Source organism: Rhinoderma darwinii (assembly GCF_050947455.1).
Source record: "Rhinoderma darwinii isolate aRhiDar2 chromosome 10 unlocalized genomic scaffold, aRhiDar2.hap1 SUPER_10_unloc_9, whole genome shotgun sequence".
In the NCBI taxonomy this organism is placed as follows: Eukaryota; Metazoa; Chordata; class Amphibia; order Anura; family Rhinodermatidae; genus Rhinoderma; species Rhinoderma darwinii.
In genome coordinates this window covers 823,422-842,241 of record NW_027461839.1, presented here as the reverse complement: position 1 = coordinate 842,241, position 18,820 = coordinate 823,422, and the positions used below count along the sequence as shown (strand labels likewise).

The following is an 18,820-nucleotide window of genomic DNA, read 5'->3' as shown; positions in this document are numbered from 1 at the left end:
AATGTTAGTTTCCTAATGAACCGATGTAAATCAATAAATACATCAAACCCATTTATACCAGAAGTAGGGCAAAAAGCAAGACCCTTTTCCAGGAGCGAAATTTCTGATTTATTTAAAATATAATCGGACAGGTTAAAAATGGATACAAGTGGTAAGACAGGAGGGGGGGCCGAAGTGCCTATTATTCTCTTTTTCTTTTTGCCTCCCCTGGTTCCTCTATAAGATTTTTTCTTTTTTTCGGGCGAAAGAATTCGCTTATAGCCAACTGTTGGGAATTTTGGCAAGGTGGTATCTCTAAAAAAGATGACGAGGAGGGAGAGGGGGAGGAGGGAGACAGTATATTCTCTACAGGTCTGAGACTTCTCTCTCCTACAGGTGTGACACATAGTGCCGGGGTAAGAAATGGAACTGACATGGTGGAACCTTTTTTAGTGTTATCAATAGTAGTCATAACTTTGGACAAATCAGGACTATCCAGAAAGATTATTTCCCTATTATAGTCTTCAGTATTAATTACAGTATTAGATAGTTGGTCATCAGAGATGTCATGTGTTGTTAATATCGATAAATCCATATCTCCATCCGATATAAAACTCTTGGCCCGCTCATTGGTTCTTTCAAAAGCATGAATAGGGGTGGAGTTCACATCTTTATTAGATATATCTTTCTTATTTAGTATATCCCCATGGGGACTTCTAGAAAGCTCATTCATAGGTTGTCGCATTTTTTTAATGTTGTTAGATCTACTATATTTGCTGTTCAAAAAAAGTCTATTGGATTTAGTATAAGCTATTCTTAGTTCCTCATTTTTGTTTCTATTATAATTTATACTTGGTGTTAAAGTAGGCATTACGCGCTGCTGAATACTTTTCAAGGTATCTGCTTTTTGAGGTTGTAATATGGGTACATTCCAGGTTCTAATTTGATTGGAGAGATAGTCCAATCTATCTCTTGCCAATTTATTAGCCTTTCTTTCAATGAGGTCTTGTTCTAATCTGAATATGCGATTAGTAATCCTATGATTTATAGTATGAAAGTCATGATGTAGAGAATATAGTTTTAATGATTCCATTAGGCTTTCTATTTTAATAGTTAATGTCTCACATAGAGTTTGTCTTTTAGTCAATAAACGGTTCATCATCCCCTTTGTACATTCCTCCATAAAAGACTCCCAATCTGAGGTAAAGATTGGGTCGTCCTTAAAGGTGGATGAAAAAGGCATACGTAAACCCCTTGGGGATATTTTTTCAGACAAATAAATCGTAAGAAAAATTACATCAATGTGGTGTTGTAATTCCACCTTGGAAGAATCTTCAAATTCTTTAAATAGATCAACCATAATTTCCGTGTCTTCATTAGTGAATACAGATGCCGGTATAGTCTCATGATGATTGTGTACCGTACTTGCTGTGAGTTTCTGGACTAGTTGATCTCTGGATTCCTTTCTATGCCGAAAATGATCCATAGCTTGTCGTTCTTAGAGTGGTAACGAAAACGGGATTATCAATGTCTCTCAGGTGTAGACCAAGCAGATCAGGCAGATGAAATTGCTGCTCTATTTGCAGACCTTTTAAGGTCTAATCGTGGATAACAAACGTGTGGATATCCACCTCAGAGATGTATCACGCTACAGAGAAAAAAATAAAAACAAAGCGCACATCGTGCCTGAATTTGTATATATAACGAAAAAAGAAAATAGGGTCAAAGGTACTGACCTGGTGATGTTATGCTAGGAGCATAACAACCCACACTTGCATTCAGAGGTAACTCTGTCAAAGTCGGTTGCCGCCACAGTTCCCAATCCGGAGGTTTGAAGGTACAATATCCGCTGAAAAAATCCAATGAATGGAAAAAACCGGGGAAATCCAAGGGCGCAGCCGTGTCCAGATAAAATAGATTTTATTTGTACATATAACAACAACAAAAAAAGATTGTGTTTCGAAGCCGTACCGGCCTCTTCGTCAGGTCAAAGTACAAGTGGTTATCCTACGAAAACACACAGTTTATATAATCCAGAGAACATATATGACTACCGGGTTAGATGAGAGGTCAAATTAAAAGGCGGGTTCAAACAGATCATTATAAACGGAATAAACCCATAAAGACTTGTACATATATATATTTATATACATATATATACATTGATAATATATCTGCCAAACTAACATAGAATTCGTTAACATTAAAAATATATATTAAAAATATAATAAAAATCACGTTAAAAAATATATGTTAAAATATTTTAAAAACAATTCTATTTAAAGGCCATATCTAAAAGAATTGAAAAATATATATATATATATATATATGCGCACCCCTATCTTGGAAATATGAGATAAGACCATCCCAAAGGATGTAAATGCATATATGCGCTAATTGAAAGATATATAGATAAATAAATGAATAAATAAATATCTAAACATAAAACAGATTCGTGCAGAAGAAAAAGAAAAAGAAAAAATGGCATTAAAAGTTATCACATCGTATATCTATATCCACTATATATGGATCCGACAAAACCTATTAATAGTGGTCTTATTAGATTCATTCGGACCTGTTGGTTTTAGTATTTTTAGTTTGTAGATGGTTTTATTGGATTCATTCAGACCTGTCGGTTTTAATATTTTTAGTTTGTAGGTAAAAATATATTACAATCTATTACAACAATCTGGATGACTGATTAGAGTCTAATCGATTGGAATATTAATTAGAAAACTTTCTTAGAAACACGGAAAAAGACCATCCAAAAGGATGTGGATAAGATACTCCATATACATGCTAAGTGAGAACATATCAGTACCTAAATATATACATATCTAGACATAGAAGAGAATATTATCGGAATTAATAATCACATTTAGAGTGATCACATTGCCTATCTGCATACATTCTATTTGAATCCAAGAAACCGCATTAAATAATGGTCTCATTGAGTTCATTCAGACCTGCCGGTTTCAGTGTTTTTAGTTTGTAGATCCAAAATATTTCTTTTTTACAAAGAACGTAAAACTATATTCTCTACATCATGACTTTCATACTATAAATCATAGGATTACTAATCGCATATTCAGATTAGAATAAGACCTCATTGAAAGAAAGGCTAATAAATTGGCAAGAGATAGATTGGACTATCTCTCCAATCAAATTAGAACCTGGAATGTACCCATATTACAACCTCAAAAAGCAGATACCTTGAAAAGTATTCAGCAGCGCGTAATGCCTACTTTAACACCAAGTATAAATTATAATAGAAACAAAAATGAGGAACTAAGAATAGCTTATACTAAATCCAATAGACTTTTTTTGAACAGCAAATATAGTAGATCTAACAACATTAAAAAAATGCGACAACCTATGAATGAGCTTTCTAGAAGTCCCCATGGGGATATACTAAATAAGAAAGATATATCTAATAAAGATGTGAACTCCACCCCTATTCATGCTTTTGAAAGAACCAATGAGCGGGCCAAGAGTTTTATATCGGATGGAGATATGGATTTATCGATATTAACAACACATGACATCTCTGATGACCAACTATCTAATACTGTAATTAATACTGAAGACTATAATAGGGAAATAATCTTTCTGGATAGTCCTGATTTGTCCAAAGTTATGACTACTATTGATAACACTAAAAAAGGTTCCACCATGTCAGTTCCATTTCTTACCCCGGCACTATGTGTCACACCTGTAGGAGAGAGAAGTCTCAGACCTGTAGAGAATATACTGTCTCCCTCCTCCCCCTCTCCCTCCTCGTCATCTTTTTTAGAGATACCACCTTGCCAAAATTCCCAACAGTTGGCTATAAGCGAATTCTTTCGCCCGAAAAAAAGAAAAAATCTTATAGAGGAACCAGGGGAGGCAAAAAGAAAAAGAGAATAATAGGCACTTCGGCCCCCCCTCCTGTCTTACCACTTGTATCCATTTTTAACCTGTCCGATTATATTTTAAATAAATCAGAAATTTCGCTCCTGGAAAAGGGTCTTGCTTTTTGCCCTACTTCTGGTATAAATGGGTTTGATGTATTTATTGATTTACATCGGTTCATTAGGAAACTAACATTAAAAAGATATTTCCAATTAACATCTTATAAATCACTAGTTGACAAAGACCAATCTGGTGTAGATAATATCCAACAAAATGAATCACCCCCAATCTTTAAACATACTGCTCTGAAAGCACCCTCAAAGTTCTACCCTGTAGCCCATCAGGGTAACTTTATCAATACTTTTTATCATCTAGTAGGTAGAGACTTGGAAGACATAGAATCGCAATATCTTCCACATAAAAATAATTTATCTTATAGTGAGAAACAAGCTTTGAAGAATCTTAAAGATAATACATCAATTGTAATAAGATCTGCGGACAAAGGTGGTGGTACAGTAATTCAGAATACTGTGGATTATTTTAATGAAGCTTCAAAAATTCTATCAGACACAAATTATTATGTCTGCCTTGATTACAATCCCATCGAGAACATTAATAAAAACCTTAGATCTCTGATAGATCAAGCCTTTTTAGATAGGGTTCTTAATAAGAATGAAAGGAAATACCTTACTCCACAAAACTCTAATTTACCATTCTATTACCACCTACCGAAAATACATAAGGACCCCATTAATCCACCTGGGAGACCTATTATTTCCGGTATTCAGTCACCCACCTGTCATTTGTCCCATTATCTAGATCTGATTTTGCAAAAATATGTAGTAAACCTGCCCAGTTTTTTAAAAGATTCAACACAGCTCATCAATGAACTGTGCTTAGTTTCACCAAAAAATTATCCACTCCTGATTACTTTGGATGTGAGTGCACTATATAGCAATATTGAGCACTCTTTGGGCATGAGTACCCTGAAAAATTTGTTTGAAAAAGATAAAGATCTCCAACCAATTCAAATTAAATTTTATCTGGAGAGTATGGAATTCATTCTAAAGAATAATATTTTTTCGTTCAATAATAATATATACCATCAAGTTAAGGGCACAGCGATGGGCACTAGAGTAGCACCGAGCTATGCTAATATTTTTATGGGGGCGTTTGAAGAGCATTTTATATGGAATCACCCATGGGCTAGGGAACATATCCTTTTATACAAAAGATATATAGACGATTTGATTTTTATATGGAATGGCGACTTGAGAAGTGCGACCAATTTTTGTAATTCACTAAATGAAAATCAATGGGGCATCAATTTCACCTATAATATCCAAGAAAAAGAAATTGATTATCTGGATTTGACAATTACTTATTCAGGGGATAGGTTTTTAACATGCAATTTTTTTAAGAAAGTAGACATTAACAGTTACTTAAATTTCTATAGTGGCCACTACTCCAAGTGGCTTAAAAATATCCCATATAGCCAATATAAAAGAATTAGGAAAAACTGTACCCTTAGGTGTGATTTTAAAAAACAAAGTCAAATTTTATACAAACGTTTTAAAGACAAAGGTTATCCAGATACACTATTAACTGATGCATATAAGAAAACATCTGCACTGTCCCAAGAAGACTGCCTAATAAAATATACTGGTAGTGTCTCTAAAGAACGAAATGATGAGAAGAATCGAGATAGTTTTGGTCTCAATTTTATTACACAATATAATACAGCAAATAAGAAAATAGGAGAGATATTAAAAAGACATTGGCATGTATTACAGAATGACCCGTTTTTACAAAAAACTCTACCTTCAAAACCACATGTAACGTTTAAAAGAGCTAGAACAATAAAAAATATTCTGGCTCCAAGTCGGGTGAATCTGTCTTTTTTAAAAGACTCGTCACAAAAAATACAACTACATGACCCACTATTAGAAAAGGGGAGTTTTAAATGTGGACAAAATAGATGTCTTTGTTGTAAATCAATCACAGACAAAACGTACATTTTTAGATCACATCAGACAGAAAAATCATTTAATATTGAAACGAATTTAAATTGCCGATCTAGTTTTGTGATCTATCTTATAAATTGTATATGTGGTATTCAATACGTAGGAAGGACAATTCAACCCCTACATTGTAGACTGAATAAACATAGGTTTAATTGTAAGAATAAATTTTTGCTTCATAGTGTTTCTAGACACTGCACTATAGCACATGAGGGTAATTTTGCATGTTTTACTATCACCCCAATTGACCAAATCTCAGTGAGTCATCCTGATCGTTTTAACGTTCTTTGTAAAAAAGAAATATTTTGGATCTACAAACTAAAAACACTGAAACCGGCAGGTCTGAATGAACTCAATGAGACCATTATTTAATGCGGTTTCTTGGATTCAAATAGAATGTATGCAGATAGGCAATGTGATCACTCTAAATGTGATTATTAATTCCGATAATATTCTCTTCTATGTCTAGATATGTATATATTTAGGTACTGATATGTTCTCACTTAGCATGTATATGGAGTATCTTATCCACATCCTTTTGGATGGTCTTTTTCCGTGTTTCTAAGAAAGTTTTCTAATTAATATTCCAATCGATTAGACTCTAATCAGTCATCCAGATTGTTGTAATAGATTGTAATATATTTTTACCTACAAACTAAAAATATTAAAACCGACAGGTCTGAATGAATCCAATAAAACCATCTACAAACTAAAAATACTAAAACCAACAGGTCCGAATGAATCTAATAAGACCACTATTAATAGGTTTTGTCGGATCCATATATAGTGGATATAGATATACGATGTGATAACTTTTAATGCCATTTTTTCTTTTTCTTTTTCTTCTGCACGAATCTGTTTTATGTTTAGATATTTATTTATTCATTTATTTATCTATATATCTTTCAATTAGCGCATATATGCATTTACATCCTTTGGGATGGTCTTATCTCATATTTCCAAGATAGGGGTGCGCATATATATATATATATTTTTCAATTCTTTTAGATATGGCCTTTAAATAGAATTGTTTTTAAAATATTTTAACATATATTTTTTAACGTGATTTTTATTATATTTTTAATATATATTTTTAATGTTAACGAATTCTATGTTAGTTTGGCAGATATATTATCAATGTATATATATGTATATAAATATATATATGTACAAGTCTTTATGGGTTTATTCCGTTTATAATGATCTGTTTGAACCCGCCTTTTAATTTGACCTCTCATCTAACCCGGTAGTCATATATGTTCTCTGGATTATATAAACTGTGTGTTTTCGTAGGATAACCACTTGTACTTTGACCTGACGAAGAGGCCGGTACGGCTTCGAAACACAATCTTTTTTTGTTGTTGTTATATGTACAAATAAAATCTATTTTATCTGGACACGGCTGCGCCCTTGGATTTCCCCGTTTTTTTCCATTCATTGGATTTTTTCAGCGGATATTGTACCTTCAAACCTCCGGATTGGGAACTGTGGCGGCAACCGACTTTGACAGAGTTACCTCTGAATGCAAGTGTGGGTTGTTATGCTCCTAGCATAACATCACCAGGTCAGTACCTTTGACCCTATTTTCTTTTTTCGTTATATATACAAATTCAGGCACGATGTGCGCTTTGTTTTTATTTTTTTATCTGTAGCGTGATACAAACATGTACTTGGCAGTCGTTAAGAGGAAGTATGGAGCGGGATCACGGGCTGGGGTCACTCCATACTTAATTAAATACTGAAGAACAACAATGAGCCATAATGCCAATTCATATAAAAAGTTAATATTTTATTAACATGTATCACAAATACAATTTAAAACATTACATAAGAACAGGACCCTAGTGTAAAATAATGGAGTTAATAATAGTTAACCCTTATCAGGTAATGAACACAGGTGCAGGGGCTATATAGAAATGATTTACATATCCAGGGTGTGAGCCCCAGGAAGGGAAAGAGTAATCCTATTATACGTCCAATACCTATTCGTTAAATTACATAAGTGAAAAGTAAAGGCGATAGGAAAAATAGGATAACATAGTACTATTTAAAGGAATCATTCATATTTAGCAGCTTTACCCATGACAGCAATGTAAGAAGATCGTTGATATTTGCTCCTTCACATGAAACCCCAACGCGCGTTTCGCTACGGTTGCTTCCTCAGGGGGGATGTGTGTGTGTATGTCCTCCTACAAAACAGCCCTTAAATAGTTTGGAGAAAGTCCCTCAGCTGTCAATTGCGGCGCATCTCAAATGCCGCGGCCGGGAGCGAGGCCAGCCCCACTTCCGGTTCCAGGCACAGCAGCGCGTCCCCGGATACCCGACGCGTACGAGAGTTCCGGGCATGCACAATGGGCCTATGGAAGCGGAGAGGGCAGAACGTCGCCGCCAGAAGCCGCTCAGACATGCGCACTTGACAGCAAGAGGGACTCCAGTCTCGTAAGAGTAAAAGTTACTTCCAATATACAAACACTATCTCCCATTTATGTGTAAATAGACATTCATAACCGGTCAGGGGAATTTATATTTCAATATGGGTAGAAAAGGATTGATTATATACACTACTTCAGAACCCTTATTAGCATAAACGAGTATATTAAGATCAGTAAAGAATATATTGTATTACAGAATGTGAGTAGTGTCAATACAGTGAAATGATCAAAAATGCGAATAAATGGCCAATAATTTACATCAAAGAAAAAAGTGAAAGTGACTGTGCGACGCGTCACAAGAAAAAGAATAAGTGAATAGAAGGACAAGAATATGTCAAAAAATAAAAATACAAACAATCGTAAGTGAAAATAAAAATAAGTGAAAATAAAGAATGTAAGAAATTTATTATAACATATATTATATCCATACATGCTAAAACAAAAGCAATAAACAATATATAATATATAAAATACCTGACATATTGTCACAATATAACATCAAACATCAGACGTTCCCCCTGAACCCCAAGCCCGAAGGCAGTCATACTCACCATGTCCTGATGCCGATACCGGGACCACAGCCGTCGAGGGTGTCGGTAGAGATACAGGTGCTGCGGGTGCTACTGGTACCACCGCAACGATCGGTCTTGCTGAGTGACGGCGAACAGAGGCGCGGTTCTATGGCGACGTCGGTCATGGCTGTCCCGCGGACTGCCGTGGTGTGACGACCCAGTGCGTGAGCTCTCTGACCTTGAACCGTAGCTTGACCTTGATGGCGACCTCCTATGCCGTTTACGATGTCTATTTGACCGTCGAGATGAGCGGCGCCTGGATGATCGGCGAGAACGAGAACAGCGGGTCCGGTTGGTATCCCTTGAACCGGAGGGGGATAGATGTGCTGGCGGCCTGGAGCGGCGGGAGGATCGCAGGGAGTGTGCCAGGTAGGGAAGACGCCGGTGCCACAGTCTCTTGAATAAGAGACTGCAGCCATACAGATCCCTCGTCCTGCATCCGGATACGGATAATTTCTTCAAGCTCCTGCTGGTCCATGACAATCAGTTAAGTGTACTCACAATTTTGTAATAACAAATCCCTGCGCAGTAACGGCCAGAAGAGGAAGTTGTCTTCCCTCCTTGCCCTTATAAACCCAGAACGGGGAGGGTGGGTAAGACCGCCCTATATCCCCACAAAAAATGCCCTATAGGCGGGTACCCCATACCCTATAGGCCCCACTAATGTAAACACTACATGGAACAATCCCCCTAGCATAACGTGGCTTAGTTAACCCCTTCATTGCCACCCAGTCATGGGCACAACGGCCAATAAGCCTGAGTGCCTTCAATTACGAGGTCTGGTATACAAGGTGATAATGAGGTGACCTCTACTGACCTGCATATTCTGATAGTAGCTCAATACATTCACCAGATTGAGGACCAACATCGACCACTCTATGATCTTTGCTGTCATTTCACTGATCTGTGAAAAAATATCAAAATATCAAAATTAATACATTAAAAATTGCACAAAGCAAGAACTTTCTGCCCGGGCCGAGGTTTTTCTGCATTCATGTTTACTGCATGGAGCCATGTGACTGACGGCGATGCCAAAACGGACCTGACCCATTGTCATGTGACACCACATCCATTACATTGCGGACGTCACGATCAAAATGGTGCAGAGAACGAGCACAAAGATTATAGGTCCAATTGTATTCCTATAGAACGGCTTCTAGGGGTATAAATAAAATCTATCCAATGATCAGGAATATTTGATAAGCTCATTAATGCCGGATTAAAGGAATTTTACATCCACTGATTTGTACCAGCGGCTCAGCATGTCAATAACTTTATATTATGTATGAGATATACTGTACATATCTTTACACATTGATCTCCAGCACACAGGTGGGTGTATACTGATACCCTACCTCCAATGACTGTATTGGAATTCCATATTGCCGCTCTCCGTTCCACCCAAAAGACGTAAGAATGCCCAAGGATCCATATAACGGGGCGTGAACCTAGAAAGAAACAAATAAACTTAATGCAAAATCAAATCCGGACGGATATAACGAGCGAAACAATTTGAACGCCACCGCCCGATACGCCGAACATCCTCATCAGATAGGCCGAAACCGCTGGCCGATGTAGCGGCTCCAATGCGGAATGAATGTGTTCTGAAATCCTTTGGGGGAAAGCCAGCACGGGTTAAGGCTGACCGAAATATTGCCGTGAACTGGAACCTACCTAGTGAGCGGTTTTTCCATCGGCATGGGAGAAAAATTGGGTACCTGACACACGAACATCTGTATAAAGCGTGACGGCCCAGACAGGGCAGGCTGGCCCAGGAACCGGCCTTAAAGATACCCAACAACATCTGCCAAATATGTCTGTCTTGGATTTCCGTATGGCGAATCGAATCCCAGAGCTGGATAACGCCACATCATTTGCTAACAAACCGCCCGGGCGGGCCGCCGACATGGCAATCAATTTCCGAAATCCGTAACGCTGCAAAAAAGGCCAAAGCAAAGGCCGCTGTAAACAAGGATATTTCAAAATGGGAAGAACAAACGTCTTTAAGGACCTGTAACAACTTTATTAGGATGGGGACGGAAACAGGGCGTCTAGGGCAGAGCGAACGGTAAACCTGCCAATTAAAACGTGAAAGGGCGTCAGCTACATTATTTTGAACACCGGGAATATGACGGGCCCTAATTTGAATGTTGTGCTGCAAGCATCTTAAAACCAAACGTCTAATTAGAACCACAACCGGCGCAGAAGAGGAAGTTAAATGGATAACGGCATGAACCACGCTGGCATTATCAGACCAGAACACCATAGACGAATTTGCTAACTTCTCACCCCACAACTCTATCAATATATTCGTTCCATGCTATATTTTCCCTGGTATCGTGAGACAAATGCGGACCGAGGGGGGGGGGATACCGCAAAAATAAGTATCCCTGAAGGCGGGCAACGACGGGGATGCCATTGACGTGGATGCCTCCACTAGCGTTTTACCTGCCTCCACCTGCGAGGCCGGCACGGATGGAGTCACTGGGGCTCCCGCCAACAGGGATCGCAACACATTAAAAACATCAACATCAGACGTTCCCCCTGAACTCCAAGCCCGAAGGCAGTCATACTCACCGTATCCTGATGCCGATACCGGGACCACAGCCGTCGAGGGTGTCGGTAGAGGTACAGGTGCTGCGGGTGCTACTGGTACCACCGCAACGATTGGTCTTGCTGAGCGACGGCGAGCAGAGGCGTGGTTGCTATGGCGACGTCGGTCATGGCTGTCCCGCGGACTGCCGAGGTGTGACGACCCAGTGCGTGAGCTCTCTGACCTTGAACTGTAGCTTGACCTTGATGGCGACCTCCTATGCCGTTTATGATGTCTAGTTGACCGTCGAGATAAGCGGCGCCAGGATGAACAGCGAGAACGGGAACGGCGGGTCCGGTTGGTATCCCTTGAGCTAACCGAAGAGGCCCTCTCAGTATTCTCTGCCAGGAGGTAAGCCAGAACCCAAACCTGTGGGTATGACGAACGCAGGCCGTGTAGGGGGAGGTGGTGGTGGTTGCTGCACCCTAGGTAGCTCCTGTTCGCCGGGGAAGAAGTCCTCTTCACTGTCCCCCACAGAGCCATCATCCCCGTCGTTCAACGGAGGTGGGGGGAGTCTCATGCCATCCCCCCTGCTACAGTACCTGGGAGGGAGTGCTGAGCGGCTATCCCCCCAGATGCAGTACCTGCTGTTCTCCTTAACGCTGGTGAGCCCCCCTCGGCAGATCTACTGTATGCGTTGGTGGAGTGCGGGTGGTCGAGCTCCTTGCAGCCCCGGGGCGAGGCCTAGCACGGCCCAAGCTGGTGGGAGATGTCATACCCGACGATGGAGGAATGATATCCTCGTCGGGCCCCTTAGCCACCTCTCACTGTTCTTGCGGCGAGAGTGCGGTGTGCGCATGTGTGGCCTGTCTAGCCGACATTGAGCGAACTCTACTGTCGCCGGAGGGGGATAGACGTGCTTGCGGCCTGGAGCGGCGGGAGGATCGTCGCGCAGGGGGTGTGCCAGGTAGGGAAGATGCCGGTGCCACAGTCTCTTGAATAAGAGACAGCAGCCATACAGAAACCTCGTCCTGCATCCGGATACGGATAATTTCTTCAAGCTCCTCCTGGTCCATGACAATCAGTTAAGTGTACTCACAATATTTTAATAACAAATCCCTGCGCAGTAACGGCCAGAAGAGGAAGATGTCTTCCCTCCTTGCCCTTATAAACCCAGAACGGGTAGGGTGGGTAAGACCGCCCTATATCCCCCAAAAAAATGCCCTATAGGCAGATACCCCATACCCTGTAGGCCCCACTAATGTAAATACTACATGGAAAAATCCCCCTAGCATAACGTGGCTTAGTTAACCCTTTCATTGCCACCCAGTCATGGGCACAACGGCCAATAAGCCTGAGTGCCTTCAATTACGAGGTCTGGTATACGAGGTGATAATGAGGTGACGTCTACTGACCTGCATATTCTGATAGTAGCTCAATACATTCACCAGAATGAGGACCAACGTCGACCACTCTATGATCTTTGCTGTCATTTCACTGATCTGTGAACAAATATCAAAATATCAAAATTAATACATTAAAAATTGCCCAAAGCAAGAACTTTCTGCCCGGGCCGAGGTTTTGCTGCATTCATGTTTATTGCATGGAGCCATGTGACTGACGGCGGCGATGCCAAAACGGACCTGACCCATTGTCATGTGACACCACATCCATTACATTGCGGACGTCACGATCAAAATGGTGCAGAGAACGAGCACAAAGACTATAGGTCCAATTGTATTCCTATAGAACGGCTTCTTGGGGTACAAATAAAATCTATCCAATGATCAGGAATATTTGATAATCTCATTAATGCCGGATTAAAGGAATTTTACGTCCACTGGTTTGTACCAGCGGCTCAGCATGTCAATAACTTTATATTATGTATGAGATATACTGTACATACCTTTACACATTGATCTCCAGCACACAGGTGGGTGTATACTGATACCCTACCTCCAATGCCTGTATTGGAAATCCGTATTGCCGCTCTCCGTTCTACCCAGAAGACGTAAGAATGCCCAAGGATCCAGATGACGGGGCGTGAACCTAGAAAGAAACAAACTTAATGCAAAATCAAATCCGGACGGATATAACCAGCGAAACAATTTTGACACCACCGCCCGATACGCCGAACATCCTCATCAGATAGGCCGAAACCGCTGGCCGTGGTAGCGGCTCCAATGCGGAATGAATGTGTTCCGAAATCCTTTGGGGGGAAAGCCAGCACGGGTTAAGGCTGACCAAAATATTGCAGTGAACTGGAACCTACCTAGTAAGCGGTTTTTCCATAGGCATGGGAGAAAAATTGGGTACCTGACACACGAACATCTGTATAAAGATGTACTCGAACATCTGTATATATTATGTATGAGATATACTGTACATATCTTTACATATTGATCTCCAGCGCACAGGTGGGTGTATACGGATACCCTACTTCCAATGACTGGTAATTTATTATATAGGAAAATAACGTTTCTTATGTTTAGTAAGTGTCTTATAGGATTTACTACACTTTTATGTGAGATAAATGGTAATATAATAGATATATAGCAAGGACAGTACCGCTGCTTTCTATTCAGCATCTTCCTGCAAGAAGCTGAACAATGTTACCAGATGGCGCTGTGTTACACCAGCATGTCGCCATCTGACGGCCAAGATCAGAAAATGAAGGGAAATGATCACCTCAGTATCTGATGTTTCCTACATGTGAACCTAAAGACAAGGACAATTGGATTCCATTCAAATATTATTTAAGAAAGGATACAGAAAACCACTAAGGTCACGGCCATTATGGAGGACGCCAGTCTGAAATGGCTGATGACTCTTCGGCTTTTCGGGCACTTTGTAGAGGAGTATGGACTGCCAAAGGTTGTAAAGGCTGCCAAACCCGAATGCAATGAAAGCGCAAATCCGGTGAGTCATTAAATAACGGTAGGTCTAGAAAACAAGCAGACAGAGGTTACAGCAAATCTTATGGAACTAATCACTAATTTACCCTCAGAACTTCCCATTAAATCCTAAATAACGTGTTCTGATATAATAACCCCGGAGACATAATGGATATAGTGGGGGACTCGTGCTTGGGACTCCTCTCTGTTAGATGGAGCAGACACACATCTACTACATGGTCGTCCATTCATTCGAATAAGCCATGTAATACCACTTTAGTGTGTGGCCTCCCGGTGATCACCGCTGATCATGATCACCAGGGGTTCAGCTGCCAGACCCACAGCGATCAGCTGATTACCAGCGGGTCCCTATTTAGTAAAGATGGGAAACCCTATTAACATAAAACATTTATTAACTTACCGAAAACATAGCCATCACGGCCGTCCCAACGCATGATGACCATCCAATTCCCAGGAGGATCTTTTGAACCAAGGTCTGACGATCCCCAAAGGCTTCAGCATGGAGCATAATGAACTTGTAATGTAGAAACGTCAGACCCAGAGCTGAAAAAGAGAAAATGAGCCAAATAAATCCTGTACCACGTGTAAAACAACCTAATAACATCTATGAAGCGCGGACCAAGCGCTAAACCCAACAAGAAACCTACAATAATGGACGGGAACATTTATCTGCATCGTCTGATCCGGACAATTATTATCAATGAAATGAACAAAACTTTATTTATTTTTTACAAAAATCTGATTACTGCTGCATGAAGAGAATATTATAATCACTTCCGTGATTGTTACTTACAGGCAATGGCCATTCCTATGAATCCTATTCTAAACAGGATATTTTCGGGAAAGAAATTTCCAATTTTTTGCGTTTCACTGTAAAACAGAAAAGAAAAAGGTTAATGTTAAATAATATGGAAAAATTGTCAGAATTGTCTCATTTTAACAATCAGCAGTCTGATAATCTATAGGACTGAGGGGATGATGTACATCAGTGGAGGGGGGGCATGGTTGTTGATAACAGTCAGTGTGTAGCCACCAGAGAGCCAGGCCACACACCAAAAGGCAAAGAAGATGGAGAAGAGACTGCATGTATACCATGATCATAAATCATTCCCCCCAATGTGCAGAACCAAAACCGTCGGCACCAGCCGGTGCCGACTAATATCCACCACTTCCGGTAAGGTCTGCAACGATCTTAGGCCCCTCAGGCCGCTCCAATAGATCTCTGCATCCTGGAATCCTAGTGATTTTCCTCCGAGCCCTATAGCCGCTCTCCGTTCAGCCCAAAAAACATATGAATGGCCCATTATCCATACTGACGGCCGGTAATCTAGAAAATAAAAGAAATTAGTGCAGAACCAAATCGGGGCGAACGCATCAGAGCGCTAGTGCCCTATACGACACACCTCAGTATCGGTCAGGCCCAAATAGCTGGTGGTAGTAGCCACTCCAATGCGAAATGAGTGGGTGCCAAAGTTCCCAGGGGGAGGCCGACAGATGACAATGCCTTTTTAAATACTGCAGAGAACTGAAATTTTGTAAGGGGGCTGCCGTGAATATGCGTCATAAACTGAGAGCCACAGTTACGCAAACTTAAGTAGGAAGATGCTAAAGCAACAGGGCAACCCGCACCCCCGATTGCCCACAACGAAACCCAGCAGCCCATGCCAAAAATATCTGTCTTCGATCATCAATGTATTCTAAAACCTTGGCCGGATTCAGACAAACTAACGTCCTCAAATAAAAGGCAGCTCGGCCGCGTAGCACTATGGGGAACTAACTCAGGTATCCGCAGAGCACCAAAAAAGGAAAAAGCCACGGCTAACAGGGCCGAGTCAAACATAGAAGCACATACCTCAGGTAAACAATGCAAAAGTTTTAATAGAATTGCAAAAGAAATCGGACGCCTAGATTGGAACTGCCGACTTCTTCCACCCCTTAATGGACTGCAAAATAAAGAAGGATTTTGTGACATTGGCCCACCCATGAAGCTTAAAGAAAAATGCCAGACCCATAAGGTGACGAAGCGCAACTGCTCAGCCAAACCCGACAAATATTCCATAATATAGGCTAAACGAGGATGTTCCGGAGGACCAATAATACGTTCCCCTACAACTTTCAACCACTCGTTCCATGCATTACCATAAGCCGTCCGGGTAGATCGAGCAAGTGATGCCCTGACGAAAGGCACTAACTGGGATCCGGCAGTCTCCATAGCCCATCCGGGCACTCCGTCCCCTCCTGTTCTGCCTGCGGGAACAATAAATGAAACTGGAAATTAAAACAAGAAAGAGCATCAGCAATTTTATTGTCAACACCTGGAACGTGACGAGCCCTGAACTGGATATTATGTTGTAAGCATCGCAGCACCAGCCAATAAACAATACCTGCCCGCTAATTTTGTGAGCAATTCTAAATGTGTTTTCAGCATTTTAATGATAGGTAGAGTTTGTTAAGATCTACATTAATCACGTTATATAACTAGGAATAATTTACAGTCGCTGTAAGGGTGTCAGTGCACTGTGTTTTTAATCTGATGGTATATCATCTGGCGCAGTGAACTGGTGGCTGGTTTTTCCGCTCAATCCCTTCTTTGTTTACGCTGCTTGACATTGTCCTCCTTGGAAGAAAAGCCGTTTGTGTGTCCGTTCGCTGCAGTCACTGAGCCGTTCTGGTAATCTTTCCTTCGGGAAGAGGCTTTCTTGTATGTCTCAATGTAGAAATTGGTAAAGAGGATGATGAGAGAGATCATGTAGCAGTTCTGGAAATACAGCCATCCCATGGGGACTGCACAGCGCCAAATCATTGCACAGCTGGTCTGAGTCATTGTTAGGACGAACTGGGTCAGCTGGCACTGGGTGATGTATTTCTTCCACCACAGATAAGGTTACATGGCTGGTATAGCTGATAGTCCGTAGTAAAAGTACATGATGACATGGATAAAGCTTTTGAGAGTAGCACCAAAGTAGGAGTGTCCACAAGGCACCCAGTTCATGACAAACCACCAGTTGTTTAGCATGGACGCATGGTGATAGACATGTAGGACGGTGATCTGGTGGTTGTTCTTGCGGAGAATAAAGAAGAAAGTGTCCATGAATTCAATGAGCTTGGAAATGTAGTACCACCAGAGGACTCGAGTTATCTTCATGTCTGCATCACCTCCACTGTGAGTGTCCTGGCAGAAAAAGTTGTATCCTCCTTTCCCATACTCCTGTTACCAGCTCATAAAACATGTACAGCGAGAGCAGTGTAAGGCCAATGTTATAAACTACAAGAATCCCTCTGCAGGAAACTGGTGGTCTGTTTTTCCTGTACTTCGGTCCTAAATAAATACAGGACGGTGCAAACAAATGAGAGGATGTAATTATCTAACATGAACCATCATTTTACTCGCGGGTCTCTTGGTCCAAGCAAGTTGTCTATATATACATTCACTGCTTTATCCATGGCCTCCATTTCTTAAACCGTTCTTTGGCTGCAGCCCGGGTACCGTTATATTCCCAGCGGCTTCACTTTCCTGTATGACTCCTGGCTCAGAGGAGGCACTAGCTGTGTGTGACTCTGCTCCAATTGCAACTTTTTAACCGACAAGGCTGAAACGAACAGGGATTGTAATTTCTATCCCTAAAAAGGAAACCGGGACCCTCGGTTTTCTCTAGGGAAAGTGGAACACCAAGTAGAAATTGGCATTACGGTGACGCAGGGGGGCCAACAAAGACAAAATCGTCTAAATAGTGCGTAATGGACGCAGTGCCGATTTGCTCCTGGAGAACTGATTCAAGCAACAAACTAAACACCTCGAAATAAAAGCATGAAATTGAACAACCCATGGGAAGGCACATGTCATAGTAATATTGGCAACCCAATAAATGAAAGCAATCCTCATGGACCGGCAACATCCGGAACGCTCACTCGATGTCAGATCATAAGGGCCCTGCACCCGGAACTACAAACTAAATCGACAACTTGATCGAACAAAACATAAGACACCGCTGCAATATCCTTGCGAATACCGTCATTAACAGAACGAGCCTTAGGGTATGACAAGTGGTGAATTAAACAAAATGTTTCCACCTCCTTTTTAGCAACCACACAAAGAGGTGAAACACGGAGATTAGGAAAAGGTAAAAAATAAAAAGTTCCCGCCATGCGACCTAAACTCACCTCTGTCCCAACCTTGTCCTTCACAACAGCTGGAAATTCGTTAGCTGACTTTAAAGAGGCTCTGTCACCAGATTATAAGCGCCCTATCTCCTACATAATCTGATCGGCGCTGTAATGTAGAGAACAGCAGTGGTTTTTATTTTGAAAAAAGATAATTTTTGAGCAAGTTATGAGCAATTTTAGATTTATGCTAATTAGTTTCTTAAAGACCAACTGGGCGCGTTTTTACTTTTGATCAAGTGGGTGTTGTACAGAGGAGTGTATGGGGCTGACCAATCAGTGACCAATCAGCGACCAATCAGTGACTAATCAGCAT

The 18,820-nt window shown here is 40.9% G+C and overlaps 1 pseudogene; it reads right to left on the bottom strand.

Annotated features, from left to right (window-relative positions):
* Positions 1–16,752: 16,752 nt before the first annotated feature.
* Positions 16,753–17,836, bottom strand: LOC142697976 (very long chain fatty acid elongase 5 pseudogene; annotated as a pseudogene).
* Between the last annotated feature and the right edge of the window lie 984 nt (positions 17,837–18,820).